At 37.7% G+C, this 23,366-nt stretch overlaps 1 long non-coding RNA gene across 1 annotated transcript; it reads right to left on the bottom strand.

The window, feature by feature from the left end:
• Positions 1–2,905: 2,905 nt before the first annotated feature.
• On the bottom strand, positions 2,906–21,756 carry LOC119699926. Its single transcript, XR_005256600.1, has 3 exons — positions 21,561–21,756; positions 5,790–5,912; positions 2,906–3,053 (listed from the first exon to the last, which is right to left on the bottom strand). It is a non-coding gene; the product is annotated as an uncharacterized LOC119699926 (long non-coding RNA).
• Between the last annotated feature and the right edge of the window lie 1,610 nt (positions 21,757–23,366).

Below are 23,366 nucleotides of genomic sequence, written 5' to 3'. Positions count from 1 at the left end.
AAAAAAGAATTGCATGGCTCTAATCCAAACTCTTTGAAGTAATTTTTTGAGTTTCAATGGACTTCAAATCAGGGTTTTTTTGGGTTTTTTTTCAGAGTAATTTTCTCCACTTATTTTTTATTGTTTTTCTAATTTTTTTTAAATTTTAATAAAACTTCAGTGCCAGTTCACAACATTTGAACTATACAAGTAAAAACCACATTTTTTGTTATCAAAATCTATTTTTCCCACTATTGTATGAAATACTTATATTTTGCATGCAATACCAAAGATGAAATAGAACTGGAAAAAAAAACAAACCTGCTAAAACCTTATGAATTACAAAACCCATTTTGGTTGATTTATCCTTTCTATGACTGATGCCATTGTAAAACCCCATTTTCTGAAGGTCCAAACATATTGAAGGAAAAAGTTTCAAAATTTATGATAAGCATGAGATATTCAAAAGTTGAAGCAGAGGAGTCCTTTGCCAAGCAAAGACTCCTTTGCTTCAGGACTCCCAAAGACTTTATTGCCACCAGTGATTCACTGTATGACAGGGAGCAATTAACATCTCTGCTGCAGACCATTTCCTTGGTGAAACAAACTGCAATACATTACCTGTGCTGGGAACTTGAGAAGGTGGGAGTGGTAGCTTAATTGTTTTTCCAATTTGTAAAAAATACACCTTGTCTCTAAACTTAGTATTTTTTTCCTCCTCCTATAAATTATTGTATATCTAGTTAAAGAAAGTATATTAAAAAATTAAAAGTGTTGTCAGCAAAACACACAGGCTTCAAGGCGCTTAAGAAAGATGAAAGGAAGGCAGAGGTCTTCACTGTGGTGCTTGAAAGACCAGGACAGTGGATCTAAGTAAGAAAGCACATACATGGATGCTGTCATATCTACTCCACAGCTCTGGGCAGAGAAGTTTGAAGCTTCCAGGGTGACAGAGACAACTAATATTTGATGCCAGGTTTGTACCTGGCACCACCACTCTTAAGATCCACAGTTGGAAAGGGAAGTTGGAAATGTTGGAAATGTTGGAAATGTTGGAAATGTTGGAAATGCATCCACAACATTTGCACTAAAAGTACTCAAAGCACCTTAGCCACCGTGTCTTGGTAATTCCAGGTCCCTTTAGCTTTAGAGTTACATAGTGTTCAGTTGCTATGGAAATAGGCTTTATTTTATTTTTTTCTAAATACTTCTGTCAATAAGAACACACAGTATATTGCATGTCTCAGCTGCCAGAATGACTTACGCCCTCTTTACTTCAACATGAATACCTGTATTTATGCAGAAATGGACAGGTTGGTGATTTCTTATATGACTGACTGCGCTCCTTTTGGCTTAATATGCTTTTATGAATAGCCAAGTGAGAACAGCCCACTTACTTTAACAATAATAAATTAGTATGTCTGATTCAGCAAGGAAGTAAGAGTGGGGAAAAGGAGAGCAAGAATTTAAATTTTGTGCTGTTCTGCTGAAATTCGAGCCAAACAATCCCCACACACTCATGCATATAAAAAGGAGGCTCTGGAGAAGTAGAAGTTCTATACAAAAGAAAATTTTAAGACCTGACTGGCCTTTGGTTATGTAAGGAAATGAAGATTGAGCAGCTGCACTGACATTTCGTTTCTGGATACCAGAGGACTGTTGTGACTCACTCCTCATTGCTATGCCAGCATACCTCTTCTACACAAATTTTGATTAAGGTTAAAAACAAATGAAAAGGCAATGCATTTCAACTTGCATCAGTGTGTCACTGACAACTAGCATGAGTAAGTGACCTGTCACAGCAGCCCAAGCCAAAGCATTCTCATTTGGATAGCTCAAGAGCAAGTATTTCTCATGTGAAATTCAGAAAGGGCATGTTATATAGAAATGAAATTCGGTTTTACTCTTGCACTGTGAAAGTTCATAGAGACTACATTCACAGCTAGTCATTCCATATAAAAGAATGCCTGAATTACCATGCACAATGAAATATAAATGGCAAATATAAAAAACTAATACAGTATATGATGAATTAAGTGTGGAGATAAAAACAGACCCAGCATAATCAGTACCCGCCTCAGGTAATGATAAAATTTGATCAAGAAAGAATAGGTCTGTATGTATGCAGGATATTAGTCAGAGCTCAAAGGGAGATGTTAGTCAGAAACTAAGACTTCCTTAGCAAAGTATGTAAGGCAAAGAAAAGCTGTTCAGGACTAGCCAGAACATTTTGTGCTAAGCTTCAAGTCCTGCAGTTAGCACCTTTTCAGGTAACACGTCATGTTAATTCTTGCGGTACCCTCACACACAGGTAACACTGGTCCTTCAAAAGACCTTTTGGGCTTTTCTTAAACTCCCACCTACACCACTCTGCAGTGACCAGGCAGGTGCAAAACCTCTCACCCAACTCGTAAGAAAAGCTCAGCTAAACACCATCTGTGCAACAAAAGCTGTTACCCATGCCCTGAACTCTGCCCCAGAAGATACTTCCCTGAGCTTCCCATCTCTCCTATCCCAAGCCCAGGCCTCTTGTCTTGGAAAAGCTGGGCTCATGCCATTCTCAGTGGAAGTCACCGCAAGCCACATTTGTTAAGTGCAAGAACAGCTGGCCCTAGAGGGAAAGACACCTTCCTGCACACAGTCACACTTAAATAAATGCAGCATCTGTGAGAGACAGATCATTGACCAGGCAGGAAAACACAGGTAAAGGCAGCACCAGTTCCTTTCTATGGAGGGAGGAACACACCCACATCCATCAGCTAGTGAGCATTAGTGTTTGACCTTATAGTTGGGTGGGGCTGGAGAGTTTTCATACGGGCTGTTCCAGAAGCGGGATATTGTGCCTGTTTACCCCTTTAGCAGCACAAAATCACATAACAGTAGAATTCAGAGCACTGTCAGTGCACTTACCTCTTTGTGACAGTTAAAAACAGTATTCCTTTCATTGCTTTTCATATACTTCCAAGTCCTGATCTAGAAGGTTATTGACAGCCGCAGGAGTTTCCATGCTTATTAAATCTGTCACTGTCTTCTAATGAATGCACTTGTAATGCTGGGTCTTACCACACAGGTATCTAGAAACACAAATAGCTGTAAATATTTCTCTTTTTTTCCCCACATAAGCCTTCAAACTATTTTTATCTATCTACCATCTACAGTAAGTAACTGGTAGTTTGCAAGAACTAGATTTGAACTAGCTGTGTATGAAAGCCAAAGATGTCATTTTTGTATTATTAATCTTATGAGCTATCTGACTCAATCTCATAAGAATAGAACCTCTTAACAGAACAACTCTTCCCTGCAAGGTAAAACTTGTTTAGTAAAATCACTGTACTTCAGAAAGGTTCTACTTAATTACCTAAGTGGTCATAGTAAAAAACATATCCGATATCTCAAATTCTATCCTCAGCTTTGCAGAGATAAATAAGCCCCCAGTGACTTCTGTGGCCTTCTATAGCTGAATTTGTCCAACCATAAATTTTCACTCTTCTGCACGTATAGTGTACCTTGAGGAGGCAAATGGAAGTCAGCTGAAAAATGGGTAGGATTTGCTTTTCCCTTCCAAAATCAGCTTGTTGGCTGCAGTTTGTACAATGAGATGACATGAAACAAATGGAGTAGGGCTGAAAATCCATTGTACTTAAGAGTGCACAAACAGGCACTGAAGTGCCAGTTCTCTAAAGAGTGTGGCTATTTACGTTCTTTCCTATACATCAACAATGTTGTATTTTGGGTTTTGTTAGGTTAGCCTAACACACCTCAAGCTACAATCTCAGACATATGAGAAAAGGGAGCTGGAATGGTCTTAACCATGCCATTCTTCCTGCACAAATCCACAATTAATGCATCCACAGTGATAACTAATTGCCTGTAAACATATCCCCAAATCACCATGTTGTCCATCTGTTTCTTTTCTACCTTGCTGCATATTTGATAGACTTACAGATGGAGAAAAGAAAGAAAGAAAGTCTAATTTCTTCCCAAACACTCCAACACAGTTCAGAGCAGAAAAAGACATGTTTGGAGGCAAGAATCTTAAAACTGTATTCCACATGCAACTGAGTCTGCAAAAATCAAAAGCAACCCAAACACATCCCTTCTATAAGCATTGCTGTTCAGGGTGCAGTTTCCATTTCACTGACTGGCAGCACTTTTCCTTACATACAGCCAAGGAACCAGAGTGAGGGAACACTCCTGTACATGGGTTAGAGGGAGGGAAGCAGAAAACTGAAGGCAACGATGAAGAGAAAAATTCAAAAACAAGTTTCTTGCTACTAGAAGGGCCAAGAACAGATGAAAGTGCTGGTTTTCTCTCACACGTGTGGAAATGGATCTAGTGGTTGTGGGTGTATTTCCAAGTGTGTCACAGAAAACTGTGATTTCTGGTATAAGGCAGAATGACTGTTTGATGAACGGCTGCTACATGATCACTTGTAATTGCCAACTACAATCAGGGAGTTACAGTCCTCAGTACTATGATCCACAGATGCTCAGCTCACCTTGAATTCTCATCTGTTGAATACCTAATTCCTACTTCCCCTCTCCTAGGGGAAGCATTTCTTCTTTCGCATTCATCAGAGCTAGCATTTAAGGTTCCATACTAAAACCCATAAAAGAAAAGTCACTGTCCAAAGGTTGTGTCACAGCTTGGAGGGGAGCCACACAGTTTAAACAACCTGACAAGTAATCTTGCACAGGCTGCAGACACTACCTGATACATAGACACATGTACACACACAAACACACTGCCCTCCCCCCCCAACCCCCTTCCCCCAAGAAGTCTGTATTTATATATTCACAAACTTTCTCAGTCATTTGGCATTTCAGTCATCTGATGGCATTTACCTTGCCCTATCAGGGAGCACATTGCAGGCCTGCTGGCTCAGGAGCAATCAGTCACAGGGATGCTCAGTGTCTGCTCCCTCTGATACACTGGATGCGTGTTCTCAGACATGACTCAACCATTTAGGTAGTCAAGGTGACACACAGCACAACTATGTGTAATCCAGTCAATCAGCATCTATCCTAACAATCTGCATGCTGTAACCAAGTTTTTTAATCCTAAAACATTTCCCATAAATAAGCAGAGAAGTGTTTTAACTGAAGCAATTCTTTCTACAAACACAGATTCCCTGTCTGCTTCTAATACAAGCTCTTTCATCCTTTTTCTTCCCTTCACCTCAGATCCATCTCCCCCACCAGCCAGCTCAGGTGTACCTCAGCCTGGCTTATGTACTTTTCTTCCTCTATAAAACATCCTCTTTCTAGGTAGGATAGGGCAGAAAAGGCCATACTGTCAGGCCATATCTTCTGAGGGTTTTTTTTGACACCTGCTGTGTCTTTCTGGTGCCATGCATGAAAATGATGGCCAGAGCAAGGAAGAGGAGTCTCTCAATACATGGATCATGATTGGAAAGACAGTCTGCCCACTCCACCATCACCACATGCTGGGGTCTGACCAAGGCCCAGCAGATCCCTAATTTAGGGCTCTCTAGCATCTAGCATCTCAACTCCTAAAGGGTTTGGACAAACTTGTCACTTCCATGTGGGATTATCTGCAAAACAGGCCTTTCATGGCATCATCTCTTAACTCACAGCACCATGCAGTCTGGGGCAAGCTGTTAAAGGCATGCAGATGCCCTTTTGAGCCAGTACTGGAACAGAATACTCTTCATACAGAAACAAACCTTATCTTCATCCTTTGCATTGGATGCAAGCTGCTAGTTTGTCTTCAGTGTTTCAATAACTTTTGGAAGGGATTAATTCTTAGAGATGGAAGAGAGATTAAAAAGAAAAGAAAACATTATTACCGTTTGTATCTGTTCCAAGACCTCTCTTCTCCTCCAGCTTTGTCCCAGACTCTACTCTATTCTCCCTTTCTTTTGTCAAGAGTAAACCAAAACCATCTTTGGGTCCTGCTGGTGTGCTGGGATCTGGAAATCCAGAAGAAGGATAAAAAGATATATGTCAAGTGCCATAAAGCCATTAAAGAGACTAAAGCTGAGTATATGAGAATCCTAGCTCTGTGTGGGCAGCCAATGCAGGTGAATAAGGGAGATTAACAAGAGCTGGTGAGCCTTCAGTCACAAGCACAAGTATCCCCTGTGATGAATAGGAGATGGCCTTAGTCCAAGTGTTTTGGAAGGGCCTAAAAGATTTCTCTGAAACAGATGCTTGAAGCATTGTCACTACAGTATTCCTCAGTGGTGACCCAAAAGAAAAATCAAACACATCAAAAGTCAACAAGGTATGGCTAGCTTGAGGCAAACCTCACACTGTGAACCAGTTTTGCTGGCATCTTCTAATATTCTTTTCTTACTCACAGTCTTTCCAAGAGCTTGTGGCATGTCAGGCTGCTGACAGATGATGTGTTCTCTACCCATTGAGTTGCCTTAGAAAACTGAGAGAGAGATCTCAAGAGGAAAAGTAGTTTGTTCTGGATTTGAGCTGAGCTGTCTAACCCAGGGTAACCCAGGTCCTTTTTTAACTCTCAGAAAAGAAGAAGAACCTACTGACTCAAAACTGAGGCAACAGTTCATACAGTAACAGGTAGAAAAAGAGAGGAGGCTTCAAGAGAAAGAGCTCTGGGAGTTTAGCACAAAAAAGTTGTAACAACTCTAACATTGAATTCCCCAGCTGGAAGTGATACTGCGGTGAGACATTACTTTAACAGGCATCCTTCGTCTCTGTGACATTGCCGACTTCATGTTTATAAATTAATAAGGAAGCTGGCACATAAAATGGTTTACCTATGGGCTAGATACAGGTAAAACCCAGAAACTAAATTTTAAGTTACAGTAAAATTAGGTTCTATAAATTATGCAGAAGAATTTAAGTTTCAAGGCTCTCCTACAGATATTTTTGTTCACTTAGAAAAATAAATGTAGTCAGTACAAACCAGGAACTTACTAACAAACTAAATCTGCAATATGTATAATGACAATAATAAAATCAATGAAAATATTAGCTAAGCCATGCAATTTATGGTTTTAAATCAGTAAGTTTACAGTAATTTGGAAAACAGAAAAAGACATAGGGTAGTGTTAATAAATCTTAGCTCAGCAGCTCAGAAGTCTAATTATGTGAGGTTTTGCTCTAGGACAAAGTTCCAGGTAACTAAAATGCTTAAGGAAGAGGTGTTTAGGTAGCACTGCTGTTTCACAAAATTGAATATTTTGACATTAATCAGCTACAGTAGGATTCATGTCACCTACCTTTAGAGTCCCCGTGTTCACAACTAAGGTATTCATGGAGAAAAATGTGTGCTTTTAAGACTGAGGTCAAATGATAAAATGCAGACTTTTGCTTTGGGATGAGAGAAATCATGTACTAAAAATACCTACTTATCTCCACTGACCACAGAAAGAGTCTAGAATGTCTGATTTGGATGCAAATACCTCCAATATAAAAATCTGCATTAATCATATCTCTACTGAGCTCCCAAGTATTAATATAATGGTAGAAAAATATATTGGAATTTTTGTTCTCTCTATTTGTAAGATTGTCAGATGTTCTGGATCAAAATATCTAGGCATCTTAATTAAGAAAGAGAACATGGGAATGTTTTACTGGACAGCACTTGCATTGCATTATCAGCTCTGAAATTTTAACAGACCTCATTGGTGATATTATCTTGAGATAAGGTAACCAGTTCATTCAAAGGTAAGGAGGACTAGAAGTCAGAACACCGTTGGCATCTGGCCAATTACACCTATTAGGGAAATTATCCACGTCTTGGAAAATAGATGATTAAGAGAAAGGCTCAAATGATCTTCTCTCAAATATTTCTAGACTGAGGGGCAAAAAAAGGGTAGAAACTTGTTGACAAGATTGCTAGGTACAAATGAAACATAGTCTGGATTTCATGGAGATACTGGATGCAATCCCCTGAAAGAAAATGTGATACTGAAGAAGTTACCTGTATCACATTGGTAAGGTAAACAATTTTCTTAGAAACTATCCGAAAGTTTCAAAAAGGTCTGAAAACTAGACATTAAAGGAAAGATATTCAGAAAACAATGCATACTATTAAATCCAGCATAATGTATTTTTAAGTATTTTTAATGTGGCAAAGATAATGAAAATAATAAAAGTTTCTCATATTTTATACCATCAATAGAAATACAGATGGTAAACAAAAATAATTGAAAATTGTTGTTGATCAAAAGTAATTGGCATCACTGAAACCTGGTGAGACTAATTTCTTATCTAGTATTATTAAATCATAGCTTATAACCTCTTTGGGAAAGGCTGTTTAAGGAAAAGAGGTTGGAATTTTGCTCATTTTAGAAGGCAATTACTTGCTTTAGAATTATTGATAACTTAGAACAGCAGGACCTTGAACATACACAGATGAACGAGCGGGTTCTGATGAAGGGCTGCTGCCGATCATCTGACCAAATTACGGAATGGGATGAACTCATCCTGACTTATCAATGATGTGGAAGAAGTGGTGTGTTTTTGGGGGCTTCAGCACGGTGAATGCATGCTGCAGGTTTCAATTGGCTTTCAGGAAATCATCAGTAGAGTTTTTGATACAACACTTTTCTCTATCCTAAAACCAAACCATGCTCTACCCAATGGCAGGCAACTATAGTGTAACAAAGCAGATGACTGAATCATTAGAGTAATAGTTGGCTGTATCTAAAGATCAATAGTAGCAATCCAATTGTGCTCAACGTGGGCCAGGAGAGGCCAGTTTCAAAGGGCTCTGTAGATAGGCAGGTAGATAAGCAGTACTTCAAAAGCAGTAATTTCCAAAGCCAAGGAGAAGTACAAGCAAAACTGGAAGGCAGATCCAACAACATAAATAAAAATCCTAGAACCTGAAAAATAGTTATTTAAAATCTTCACTTCCACAGTATAGAAAATGACCAAAAACTTGGGACATTATATGTATGAGAGGATGCCTAGCAAAAAGACAGCAAGTAACAACACATGTAAGCAAACAACACGATAATTCAAGCTAGCAATCCCAGAAAGTAGGGAAGGAAGAATAAAGAGGCAGTACTGCCCCTAATCCTATCAACACTGGTGCAATCAGAAGTTTTTGTGCTGGGTTATGGGACTAAGGGTCACCTCTGTGAGCTCAAAGGAGCAATGGTGGGGGGACTCAATACAAAGCTGAAGACCTTGAAGCCCGCTGTCCAGACTGCTCCTGAGGCTGTCCCAGGAGAAGTGTCAACCCACAGACCCTCAGACAAACTGACAGGAAGGGCTCTTGGGGTCACCCCAAAAGCTAATGGACCCACAGAGGCATGGGCCAATGGTGAGATTCTTGGGAGGACCATTTTGGGATACACCTAGCTGTGCCACATGTTTGTGTGAGGCAAGGGAAGATCAGGAGACACTGCCAACTGCAACAGGAGAGGCTGAGCATCTTATCCTGGCCACTGGAGGGATCCATTTTGTACTTATATCTGTGCATGGCTACATTTTGTCCAGTAAGGGTCTTTCATCCAAACCAGCCAGAGGAGACCAGGATGTGTTCCCACAGGGAACATGTACTCAGCGTCTCCAAGTTGGCCCCATGGCCGTTGAGCTGCAGCAGCATTGCCTCTATCGAGGAACTGGACTTGGCACCTCCCTGCAGCCTGAAAAGAAAGAGAAGCTTTCTGAAAGAAAGCTTGCTGAAGTGCTTGCTGAAAAGAAAGAGAAGCATTCACAGATATGTGGTTATATTTCCTAGGTGAAAACAGAAACACTGACCATTAGAAATCTGGAATGTTCTAAATATTCCTGTTCTGTATTTGTAACGAATACTGTGCAAGACAGTGGTCACCAAAAGGAGTACTAAACACTACATACTAAAAAACCTCAAAACTAAGAACAAACAAACAAGCAAACAAAATACGCCAAAACAACTATTACATCAAAAGGAAAACAATATCTTAATTTTCTTTGTATTCTTTTAATCTTGATGAAATATGAACAAGACTCATCAAAATAAACATCTCATCCCTGTGTTTGGCATTTTTTTATTGTTGGATGGGGTTGTAGGGCCCTTGTTTTTTACTTAAGCAAAACAGTTTTTGGATGCTTCCAACATCACAAAGTTGGAAGAACATTATTTATCTGGGTTCAAACAGAAAACCATTCAGCAGCAGCTCAGTGTATCAGCTAGCCAGGCATCAACCTCAGGAAAATTACAGAAAAAATAAAGAAGAAGCCCTCTGATAAAGTATTAAGATAGAGAAATAAAGACTTAATGACAGCAAAAATCACTTAAAAGAAAATCACACCACGGAAACCTTATTTCCTCCTTTGAGGGGATTTTCTTTGATCACTAAATGTAACTTCAGAGACCAAGTGCACTTTTTTCAGTATTGGCTGTAGCATTATGGAATTTTCTGATTAAAATTGACATTGTAGAATATGGCACACTTGAGATAGGCTAAGAGCTAGGTTGGGCCAAGAAGTATCTGTCAGAGGATAAAGATTTGCCAATGGGAGTTATTTCAAAGAAGTATGACTAGCAATAAGTCTGATCCTGTTCCACTTTTTCATTAATTAATTAATTGGAATAAATATTAAAAAATTGATTGAATCTTTACCTTAGATGAAGATTGGTGGGAAGCAATCACTAGAAGAATTGGACTTACTCAAACAAAAATTTTTTAAATATATTCAAGCACAACATAATATAGCTGAAAGGAAGAGTGTGTATGCCATCCATAGAGTAGGAAAGATGTCCCTCCAAAGCAGCTTTTTCAGCGACAGCCAATAAGAAATTAGAATGTGCTCCTTGGGCAATTTTGTAAGAAAATGGGCTATTACAGTCCCAGGACATGTAAGCAGCAGAAGTATGAGTTGTATTGGTATGCTGCCCACAGTTTAAGGGGCCAAATTTTGAGAAGGGCATTAGGAAACAGAAGAAGGTGAAGTACAAGGTCATAAAAATTAACTTTGAGAGCTGAAGAAAATGCGTTAAAGTGAAAAAATTTAACAGCTCAAGTAATTTAGCTTTTGAGAGGGCAGGCTGAGAGTGACATGATTGCAGTCTAAATACTTTCAAAGGGAAAAAAATAGAAAGAGCTAAAGGGTTCTTTAACAAAGACAGATATAAAAAGAACCATAGCTAGAAATGAAGCCAAATATGAAATCATGCACCAATTTGTAATTGCAGAAGTGATTAGCCATGGGGAAAAAAATATAAAGTAAAGTCCATCTTCATCTCTTGATATCTTTAGATCATAAGTAGAAGCCTTTGTAAAACACATTGCTCTGACAGAGAAGTTATTTCTTAAATCAACGTATTCAGCTAATAGCCAGCCTGGGAATTACATCCATAGGAATTTTCTATTTTGCCTGCAGCTCTTTCTTCAAAAAGGCCAGCTCTCTGACTTGGGCAGCAGTCTTCCCATCCTTACTCTTATTTCCCTGTTTGTCCAAAGGCAGACACCCAGCTCTGCTTTTTTGGGGCAGGAAGGAGATTTCTGCCATCTGCTGCTGTTTCCCATGGCGGGGGATACCAATTGATCAACCACTGTGCTAGGGCAGCAGAGATCCTGTGGGGTTGTTGGGGGGAGAAGAGGCTTGAAACCCATTCCAGCCCTATGACTACTAAGATTAGACCTCCTTGCTTTCCCTCTAGTAAGTTACTGAACTTTGAATAATGAGAAGTACAGAAAGCCACTAATTTTGACAAGGTACAAAGTAATTAAACTGGCATAAGTGTTACAGTTCATGCCTAAATTTAGACATAAAATCAAGCCTGATAAAGAAACCTTCCTAGTACAGGAAAGATGGACACAAACTTAATTAGAAAAATAAAGCTAAATATCTTTGAAAGATTTTTGGAAAGAGGTTTGTCCGCCTAACTCAGATGTCCACAGCTAGTCAGAGGACACCCACCTCTGGAGAAAAACCTCCACTGGTCTCTTTTGAGTAAGCAGAATGTTTAGACCTGAACATTAACAAGGTGATTAATCAAGAACTCTATAATGTATACAAGTTAGATCCAGCTCAGGCACTTGAAATCTCCTTTTCAGGTTGGACCATCTATGAATTCTTCTGCCTTTAAAATCTAAGACTTCAAATACCATCAAGTGTAGCAAGAATTCAAGGGAGAAGTACTGTGTTTTACTAGACCAGGTGATGTATCATAGCTGTATATCACTACTACTGAAAGAAATAAGAGCAGAGGGAGAAATGCAACTTCTGAACAGAGAAATACAGTGTTTGGTCACAAAGATATCTGACAAGCTCTGGGACAGTGGAAAATAAACTTTCAGACTTCCAAAAATTTAGAAAAGTATTTGAACATTTTCAAGAATTTTGGTTTAAATTTTCATATTTCTTTATCTTAAGCAAACCAGACAAAAGAAATTGGGACATCACCTATCAGTGTCTGATTCCCAGTCTCTCACTGCAGCCACAAGGGCAGAGCAGAGGTGTATGCTCCCCTCCAGAATCTCAACATGAATCCTCCTTCCCTTGAACACCACCAGCAACATGGGCAGGGAGTGCTGTGGTTTGAATGGTACCTGTATTCCAATTACGATTTTACCTTATAATAAATTATTTCCCATAATGTGTACTTGGAACGTACTAAGACATTGGGAATTATTCATTGATCAAACCATCCTAAAAGTTGTCCAAAAAAAATTTTCTTGAGAGAGACATCAGTCTGCGCCTTTTAGCTATAACCTTCATTAGCCTGCTTTTGTTTTGGGTTTGAGTTTGAGGTTTTTGACATGTTGAGGTAGGTTGTCATGGGGAGACAAAGAAAAAGTCTGACCTGTTGGTTTAGGTTTCACTTTGGGGAGAGACATTACAGATATATGTTTTTCAGTTTCGGAAGTATGTTTTCAATAGCAAAACACTGTCAAATTCAGATATGTTTCTACTTTTTCCATGAATTGGTAGTCATTTGCAATGCTGTTGATAAGTTTTGCTGACAAATGTTTTTAATAAGGGACAAATTTTCACTCCAAACCCCTAACATCATGAAAATCAGGGCATTCATGCAAGAACAGGTTTGTTACATACAGCTTGCCTTCCACGATTTAGACAAGCCATCAAAAACATGTGACAAAAACAACCTAGCTATTGAATAGCTCAGTGGATCACACACAATATAAAGTCCCCTTTTTTAATTCAAACCATCCAAAAAGCATTTATGAATAATGAACATGCTCCTATGCTCGAAAATTTTTCACAAATGATTTGTGAATAGAAAAAAAAAGAGCTAAATCTGCAATATATATCTATTTTTTTAATAACCAATTCAATCAGAATTACTTCAGGAAATATTGTTCAGCATTAGCTAGTCATCATACTCTGTACTTTTAAGGAACATATTAGATCTATAAATGGTCCATCAAAAAAATGATAATTCAGCACTATAAAGTAATTTGAAGGCGCGCTTTTAAATATATGGTGTTTAGGAGGATATTGAAACACCCTCACAATTCTAAAACCATGCTTCATTGTCCAAAGAGTGCTGAGATTCAGGCTGGCTCATAAGTGTTAAGCAATCAATTCTTGTAGACACAGCTTCAAAAATGCTTCCATTTAGTCTGGTTGAATTAGAAATGAGTTATTTCATTAGCTGAATTATTATTTTGGGATGAACTCCAGAACATTAAAGCTTTGCATTTAACCTCCATTACAGTCCAGAATTGAATTAACCTCTCTTTCCCATATAAAAGTCACTAATGCACTTTCCTTGTAAAATGCAAATGTCATTACACTATGTTTTGCAGAAAGCACTTAGAAAAATTCAGTAGAATTAGGGGTCATAATATTTTGGTGCATTCACTTAAAACACTACATTTTAAGAAAATTAGTTCATCTTTCCTCTCTTTGAACACTGACACTTGAAGGAACAAGTGCATCTGATTTACTTGCCAAAATAAAAACTCAGTATCTTGGGGCAGCAACTCAATGCTGCTGTAACACATGCTGTACAAACATGAAGAATGATGTGGGAAGTTCTGTGTTCAAGGTGGTTAAGAGAATCAATCAGGATTTTACACTCCCTAAAATTTTAAGAATCTTTTTGAGGGCCCTCTGGGTTTAACTTTTTCCTGTTCCCCATTCAGAATTAGAAGAGCAATAAGGAAATAAAGCATAAATTTGCATGTGGCTGGAAATAGGCTGAATTGAAACCACATATATTGTGTCTCTACCTCTGATACCTATTATCTTTAAATCATGACTGAAGATCCCAAGGGATGTGGATTGTTTCTCTAGTCACCTTTTGCCACGTTTTTCTAATGTAATATAATAGTTAAGTATGAAAGTAGACTACTGGGATTGTAAGATTTGGCTTCGTTCTGAATGAGAACAGGAAAATTCTGCATGTACTGCAAAGAAAAGAAATCTGCAAAAAGCTGAACATCAATTATTTATTAGCCATTTTAGTATTAGTTAGCTATTTCTTTAGAATATGAAACACAATTATGGAGGGAAAAATGAAACAATGTTAATCATGAAACAAGGCATTTAAACAAGAAGTCTGTTAGATTATTTTTCTTCTTTTTTTTTTCCCTCAGTTTTTTTTCAGGAAACACTCAAGGTTGTGCAGAGTCAATTTTTGTGAACAGTATGAGGGGACTTAACAATTTCATGTTCAAATAGCAAAAGTGAACCAGACATTGTTCATAACATTATGAACTCAGACATGAGGTCTGCTAAGATGAAAATCTTGAGAAGTAGAGGAAGCACAAGGAGAAGAGCTGATGACAATAGACATAAATTGTACAAATTTTTTTTACTGGTGCAACATCATCAAACCCTAGGATCATAGTCCCTATTACTGCCATGGCAAATAATGAATAACATAGTTCATTTTTGGATTGCATCAGAAGTATACTCACCAGGAAAAACTACAGGGGGTGGTTTTGCACTCAAAATCTTTCATAATTCCAAACAAATTTTCTAACTGTAGATGTGATTTTCCCAAAAGAATTTTGTTTTCTGACCAGCTGTATTTTTTGGCAATCTGAAAGCAAGAAACACGCAAGAAACCCATGCCTCTGAAGCTGAATGAAAAAGTTCCCAGAGACCATCAGCCTACACCATCTGACAAGGATCTCAGAGTCTCAACCTGCAGAGTCCAGGGCTTATGCAAGATTTTCCTTTTTTTCATTAGATTTTCTGAAAAGATCCAAATTGTGAAAAACAGTCAATATAGAAAGTGTGTTAGAATAAAGAAAGTACCACCAAAATGGATTCAAAAGAAACTCATGTTAAGTTTTCTAGACTCACTAATATCAGAAAGAAAACGGACAAGGATGAAAAGTACAGATAAAGCCATCATAAAAGAATATGGCAATTTATCAAGTGTATTGTTTTATTTTAGTAGTATGATCTCAGACTGTCAGATTCTTCCACTTGTCCAGCAGATAATTAAAGGAACATTTTCACATTTTCTTTTATCCCCTTCAAGTTTATCCCCGACATTAAAATGAAGATTTTACTGTTTTGACAAGACATTTAAGAGGAGCAAGTCTGTAAAGCTTAATTGTTTGTTTTCTCCTGGGGGTCTTTTGCACTTGTTTTGAACCATTTGTTGGAGGTGGATTTCAATTATGAGCCAAGATTCAGATCCTTGTATAGACAGACCTTACACTGTCCATAAATTCTGGAATTTCACAACCATCAGACAGACTCTTTAAAAGCTTTTATGAGAAAATATGGTTTAATATGGAGACAGCTGGTATTTAAATTATCCATGTGAGAGAAATTACTTTTATTCATTCACCAGATGCTTTATTCATATAGATTTTTAAATTAATAATTCCATAATACTTGCAGCTATATAATCCTAAAATCCACACAGTTTTGCTCAATGACATTAACAAGATTTGACTTTTTTTTTCCTTGCAAATAGTGAAGCACATTTGCCAATTGCCATTTTGATGAAACATTGCAACACATAAAGGAAAAATAAAAAATGTCACTGTCCGCTGACGAGATGAGTAGAGTTCATCAGAGTGTTATTCCTGCCAGTACTCCAGGTGCAGACTTCAGAATCATTTGACTAGGAAAAACATACTGGCTAGTCACATGCATGTGTACCCCCACTAGTCACAAACTGGTTTGTGTTATATTTTTAAACCAAATAACTAAAAATCAGAGATACCTGAAGAGGTGAGGAAAAACTTCTTGGCAATTAAGATAAACTGAACAACAAAAAGTTTCAGGAAGAAAAATAGGAAAAATGGGGAATAAACAAAATCCTGGAGCATTCTAGAAAATTATTTAAGTTAACATGGTTAGCATTTATTATATCAAAGAGTTGGAAAAGCAGCTGAGCTGTCTTGAGCAGGGACTCCATGCAAAATAAACCTGCAACCTCAGGTTTGTCCAGAAAATGTTTATTCAATCAAATAATGCTGTTCTCCCTTGCAACCCTGGAATTATTTTTCCTCTTTTCTCCTTTCCACTTGAATAATTTTTCATTTCTCTTCAATTTTCTTGTCTTGATCATTACAGCTTCCTTCTTTCAGTCCTCATTCCACTACATATTCTCTTGGAAAATGCTGCTGCTTCTCACTTTGATTTCCTGCACTGGCTAAATTCTTCTTGACATGAGTTCCAGGGTCCTTGTCTCAACTCTGGAGGCATCATATAACACTTGTTACTTCATCATTCCTATTATTTCCTCTGCTCCTAAGTTTTCTGCCTCACACTCATGTAGTTTTGTTCAAATGATATTCTTAATCACCTGGACTGATCAAAACCCTACCTGTTTTCATCTAAATCCTCATTTCATGTACTTGGCTGTGCGAAGCTTATCAAATCATTATCATATTAAAAAAAAAAAAGAAAAAAGAAACTCAATGAAAACAATAACAAAAAGTTTTTGAAATCTACATAAAGTGTTATAAATAATAAGTATTTCTAGCATCTCTAAATGGTTGGCTGCTTAGTTTGTTTTCTTCCAACCATGCAAAAACCAATAAGAATACATAAGTTAGCCTCCATCCCTCTCCCATTCTCTCCCTAGACAAGGTTTTCAGGACTGACTTTTGACATGCCCCTCTCTAACCACAGGCTTTCCAATTTAAAAGATTTAGAAATACATATAGGTTTTTCACTGTTCTTTCAAGATATTTCACGGACAAAAGTGACAATAATAGGTTTTTTTATCAAGAATGAAAAAATGGCAGATATGTTATGAGAGTGATTGACTTACTAAGTGCCAGCACTCAGGCAGGGAATACGTATGAACTTTTCAGTCTGTGAGCCTCTGGGTTTCTTGCCCAAGCTAACTGAATATCATCTTACTCCAAATGCATTTCAAATATTTGCAGCTAGGTATCAACCCCTGCACTTTATCTAATTTCCAACTCTGCAGCAAGATTTTAAGGATGAAAAGTAACCCTAGCTGCACTCTTCATTTTTAGAAAAGATTTGTCTAAGCTTGAAGCACAGACCAAAAGCATTCCTGACCTTTCACAGATGTTCACCCAGATGCCATGCAAGCAAAGGATATGGTCACCTTCAGCAGGAGAATGGGGCCAAACTGAAACCACAGGGTTTCAGGGGCCTGTTGACATGGTGGTCACTTCTGTACACAGAACGCATCCATTCTGTACAGATCCTGCCACTGCTGGCCCTGCATGGGGAAATGCTTCAAGTTGATTTTAAAGTGGGTTCTCTCTCCTCACACTGTATTTATAACAAATTTTCTTGGTTTTTAATTTGGTATAGACTCAAAACCCGCTTCAATTGCATCAATTGATTTAAACCAAAGCAACTCTGTTGCGTAAGAAGTTCAGGAAATATGTAGTAGGTACTTTACTTCATAATCCCTTCTATGAGTACTGTGATACTAGAGGTTGTAGGAACAGCCAGAAGTCCATACTAGAACCACTCATGGTGACTTGTGATACTAGTAAAACCACAATTTGAGGCATTACACCCCAGAACACACCATAAAACTCACCCATCACAACCTGAACTCTTTCAGCTTTCTTTCATGCAATCTGAATGCCAGTCAGAACACAGAGAATGTATGTCTCCCAGTGCTCTAGGAAGCACAGTCCAGAACAGAGGAAGGGTTAGTAACAGAAAAAATTTTACATTCTACCCTCTGCTTAAATCACTGGCTTCTGGTCTAGTTTTCACATCCCCGAGAGTTGTAATGTTTATTCACCCAGGGCACAGATGTGTTATGAGGATTAGTTAGTATCTAATTATGTGAATATTTAAAGTGTTACTCTTAATGTCCTAATATTATTGCCACTATATTTGCATACGATTTTATTTATGGTCTTGACATTTGCTTTCCAGATTTTATTAGAGCTTATAAACAATAAAAAAACATTGATGCCAGGCCCTATTACACACTTCAATGTGATGACTCAAGCACTCTCAGACTCTTCAGGTTTGTTGAAGTCATAACCATTTAACAAGTTTACTGAACTGCTTTCTTTGAATCAGACCCTTCTGTAAAAGGAGAAATGACATTTTTGTCTTGCCAAGAGGTCTTTCTGTATAAAAGAATTAGTTCAATGTCACTGTAACAATAGCAACTATAGTTCTTAAATGAAGAAAGAAGGAATTCCTGTATCTCTGCAGTGATCACTGCCCTGTTACTTTGGTTAAGTGTGTGCCTCCAGAGTACTGCAACAGCCTCAGCAGCTGGGTGCAAAAGAGGTGATCTCTGATCTGATGCCCCCAAGTCAGGGTATTTTATGTGCAGTGGAATTGTCTGCAGATAATAAAAAGGAGAAATAATAGCCCTGCGGAGAAGTTCCCTTAGATGTTTTGTCAGGCTGGTCTATTTCATTCATATACTTTGGAAAAACTTTGACTTTCATCACAAAATATTCAAATTTCATTATTTCCCCATATGCAGACCAAAGCCCACCAGCTACAGCCATGGTGTCAGTGTTCAGGCTTTCCTTGGATGTGTGCACACACATCTGTGCATACAAGTGTGAGTATTGGGAGTGATGGGGGAGTTGACTGAAATTCTATTGATGTTTATTTCCATTAACCTTCTACTGAAAATAGTGTTTTAATAATAGTAATAATAATAGTAATAATAGTAATAGTAATAGTAATAGTAATAATAATATTAATAATAATAATAAAAATATTTCCATCTTAAATGAAGTATATTAACTTTGTCACATATCAGTTACTCTCAATATTAACTGATAAAAAACATTCTTGGTCTTCTAATTCAAAGCTGTCTCTTTTGGCCTCTGGACATTACAAATTTATTCTCTCTGACCTCCTCATTTACATGCATTCACTCACATACACAAACAGGAACACATTTCATTGCTTTCAAATAGCTCCCAACCCATGAAAGCCTATGCTATAAACATGGAAAATCACACTAAAACAGTGAATTTAGAATAGATTTAATCATACTAAACCAGTAATTTTAGTGCTTAGGGGGAGGCATTTTGTTCAATAGCTGATTTTTGCAATGACAAAAACTATTGGAGCAATAACATTTTTGCTTGCATATGAGAAAAAAACCTTTTCAATCTTTCCAGAATTGAGAGGAATTGGGAAACGGGAAAAGGGTTAATTTGTACTAACTGAGGATCTGATTGCTTGTTTTTTTCCTATTTAAATTAGATTTTAAAAATTCCCTGAATCATATAGCAATGGGTTGAAGTAGGTTGTCTAGTCAACACACACCCCTTTCCCTCCAGTTCAAATATTTTGCATAAATCTGTATCCAGCAGGTTTTCCTGGCAGTATTTTACAAAGGTAGAAAAAGAGAGGACAGAAAGGCTGCCAAGATCATTATCTGGAATACAATTTAGGTATGATATGGAGTACATAACAAAATCTTTTGTATATTGCTCAAATATAAAGTCCATCAAAAGACTAACGAATAAGTGAAGGCACAGGCACAAGATAGCTAAATCTAAATGGGCCTATAGAAATTGTCTAAATCTTTGTCCTCAAGTTCTGAGACACTGAGGTACCTGCATAATTTGCTAGGTCTGATAAATGATGCTACTTGTTTATGTACACATAGCTCAGGCACGTGCCTAGCCTCTAAAAAAGAAATGTCTGACATAAACTTTCTCTGTGTGTAATCAGCAAATCTTCCTTTTTCCATAAGGGATATAAATTACTCATAATTATATCTTCAACAACTACATGAGTGATTATCTGTTTCTCTGGAGCTTATCAACAAATTAAAAATCTTACATTAACTGCTCACCAACTGTACTGTTCTGATAATCCAGTTAAGAAATATTTTGATATCACAAAAGGGATTGAGGAGCAAAGAATAAATCTATTTAACTAAATTACCTGGTTTATATGATGGTTTGTTACATGATAAGACTTAAGAGAATGCCAGTAGAAATACAAAGATGCTGACATACTCCGGAGTGTACTGGGTATCTGTTCTTCTGGTTACAAAAGCCAAAATGTGAATTAGCGTCTATCCATTTATCTTAAAAATGTGACCTTCCCCAAGGGCCTTATTAGTTCCTCACAGACAACCAAACAGCTTTGGATTAGGATACCATAACCAGTAGCATAAAGGAGACAGCACAGTAAACACAGGTGATTCTAAGCATGCAAACACCTTTGGGAGCAAGAGCATCCACTGCACATTCTTCCACTGCAACCACAGCCCACCACTGAAAACTGATTTAAAGAACAGCTTTGATGTGGGACTCTCATTAACCTTACAGATATTGATCTAGATAGTCACAGGTGCTGCACTGAAGAGGCTGAGAGCTCTGCTCTGCCTCAGCTTTCAACACTGCCAAAAAACTTTTCTACAGAGCACTGTCCTCCTGAAAGACTTTCAAAGCGTGAGCTGCTTCCCAGACTTTTAATGCCTTCCATCAGGATCACTAACAGATGATTTCTGCTATGTTATGGAACTTTTGTGTTCAATGACTCCTAAAAAAAAGCTTGCTGAGAGTAATTTTCTAAAATATAGCAAACAAACAAAAAATATATCAAGTTTTAAAAAGTGCTGAAGCAGTTGCAATGAGTCAGCCTGGAAGCATCAGTAAAGGACATGTACACATTGAGTTGGCAATTATAATATCTGCCTAAGAGTCCAATCAGAACAGCTGGAATCTTAAATATCAAACCTCACAACAAACTGCTACAGATCAAGAATTATTCAGTGAATCAATTTGAGTGGAAGTACCTCTGAGAAGTCCTGATCTCTTGTGGATAATTCATGAACAGAAAAAGGCCAAATTCACAAAATTATTCATTATAAATTATTCACCCTCCTCCTTGGAGATATGAAGTGTAAAATTAAGTGTTTAGTTTTGATTAAGTGAGGAACTGAACATCATAAATACAGCATTTGACTCAATAGATCCCAGGAAATTAACTGCTTTTGGAGGAAGGAGAATAAACTTTTCTTTCTATCACTTGTGAAACTCGATTAGCTGTTTGCACAGTGAATGTTTACACAGAGACAGATCCCAAAAGATGCTGAGCTTGTACAACTCCCACCATCTTCAGCTGTACTTACTCGGCACATTTTAAGTCCATCTGAAAAACACCATATGCAAAGAGCTAAATTCCGGTATTTTCTGTTGGAAAAGCTCATCAAGTTAAAGAAAGCTCTGATGAATGGCAGCAAAATTGTATCAGAGATTTCATTAGCAATCCCTTACCTTCAAATCTTCCTTTTTCAGGGCATCTTTGGAAGTACCAGGTTCACTATGCTTCCCACCGATGCTTATTTCTGCATGTGAAGAAACTTTTCCTTTTGAAGAGCTGGGTTGTTTTTTTTTATTTTCTCAACTCAGAATTATTTAATTCTTCTTCCACACACTGTTCCATACACAAAGCCAAGTATAGAACATGCAGCTTCAGCTAGATTAAAAAAAAAAATAAACCAAACATCCAGATTAGAGGACTCCAGGCATGTTTGCAATTTTTTTTAAAAAAACACTTTTGAAATTGCGTTTTCCAATAGGCTAGCTTCTGAATATTTTTCTTTTATGTTTTAAAATGCACTGAAGATTTTCCTCTCCCTTGTTATTAATTTCGTAGCATTTGCTTTTTCTCAATTTGTGGTGGGTAGTTTTTGTTCAGGCCCCAAAGTGTCACCATCAGACAGAATCTCCCATTTCTTCCTTTTCTCTCTCCTGCCTTCTGCTGCATTGTCTTCAGCTTTGCTTCCACTGTTACCCACAAACACTGTCTTAAAGTGCTAAGACACTAATGAAGCACTGAAACTGCACACAATAATTACTGACAAGAGTACACATAGATTTTCCTTTTCAATCTCATCTAGATATGGCAGGAATGGTATTTTAGTACATTTCTCTAGTGAAATGTACATAAAGTTTCCTCATACAAATATTCTTTTCTAGTTCCTGCCCATTCATGGCAAAGCAAGGAAGAAAGTAAAAGTTGATGTGAAAGCACACAACACGCCAGCCTGTTATGAACAAAACGAAACACACTGAAAATCAATGAGATGTGAGGTCAAAAGATGGCCATGCCTTAGAAGTTGTGCTACATGCAGTTACCTCTTAAAACCAGCACATGAATTCTGGTGGATCCAAACATAGAGAGCAGAGAAATGGATGCAGAGATATACAGCTGAATTTGGACAAACCCTATGGCTAGGACAACACCAAGGTCAAGGGAAGATTTAGTACTGTTCATATTTAAGCTGAATCACTCTCTTCATACTTTTGTGAAGTTGAACCACTTACCTTCACACATCAGTTCTCCTAGGGACTCAGACAGTGGCGGACAATCAAAAGAACAGCCCACAGTAATGAAATTTTACTGACAGTCATCAACAGTGAATGCTGGCCCTTTCATGAAAAGCAAAAACCCTCCATGCTTCCCAGCCCCTGAGAGACTTTTACACTCCCTGGAGGCACTTTTAAAGTTCTTCAGGTCTCTCAAACTAAAAGAAAACTTTCCCAAGGTTATCAGAGAGTAAGGATTGATGTGTCTTATCACTCTGGTTTCAGGAATATTAAAGTATGACAAAAAAAGAAGCATTTTCTTTCAAAACTACCTAAAAATATTACATCTTCTAAAGGAGAGGTTGTGGACCCTCGTTTGTTTTACTTACTTATCAATCTACAGCTTTTCCTCCAGGGTAAACAATAGTCTTTCTCTAGGCTTTTGAGGAGGAAAAAACTGTAACTCATTCATTGCCAAATGTTGCTTTCCACTGACAGGGCACTCTTTTGTAGGCTGGCTGTTTTCCCAACATCACACACACAATTTTAGCAATAAAAATTAATTCCTGTCTGCTAGCTTTGCAGAACTCCATTTCAAAACCCATCAGCTTAGGAAGTAAATTTAAAGCTTTTCTCCTGTCAAAAGCAAGAAAGCTTTCACCCTTACCCTGTTAGTCTGGCATCTCTCCAGTCTAGATCCACATTTAGGAGCAATATTAATTTCTGTTTCTCTCAGTTGCAGCTGTGCAGGAAAAAAAAAAGTCATTTTTC

The sequence above is a fragment of the Motacilla alba genome, chromosome 3 (genome assembly GCF_015832195.1).
Source record: "Motacilla alba alba isolate MOTALB_02 chromosome 3, Motacilla_alba_V1.0_pri, whole genome shotgun sequence".
NCBI classification, from domain to species: domain Eukaryota; kingdom Metazoa; phylum Chordata; class Aves; order Passeriformes; family Motacillidae; genus Motacilla; species Motacilla alba.
This window is presented reverse-complemented; position numbering and strand designations above follow the sequence as displayed.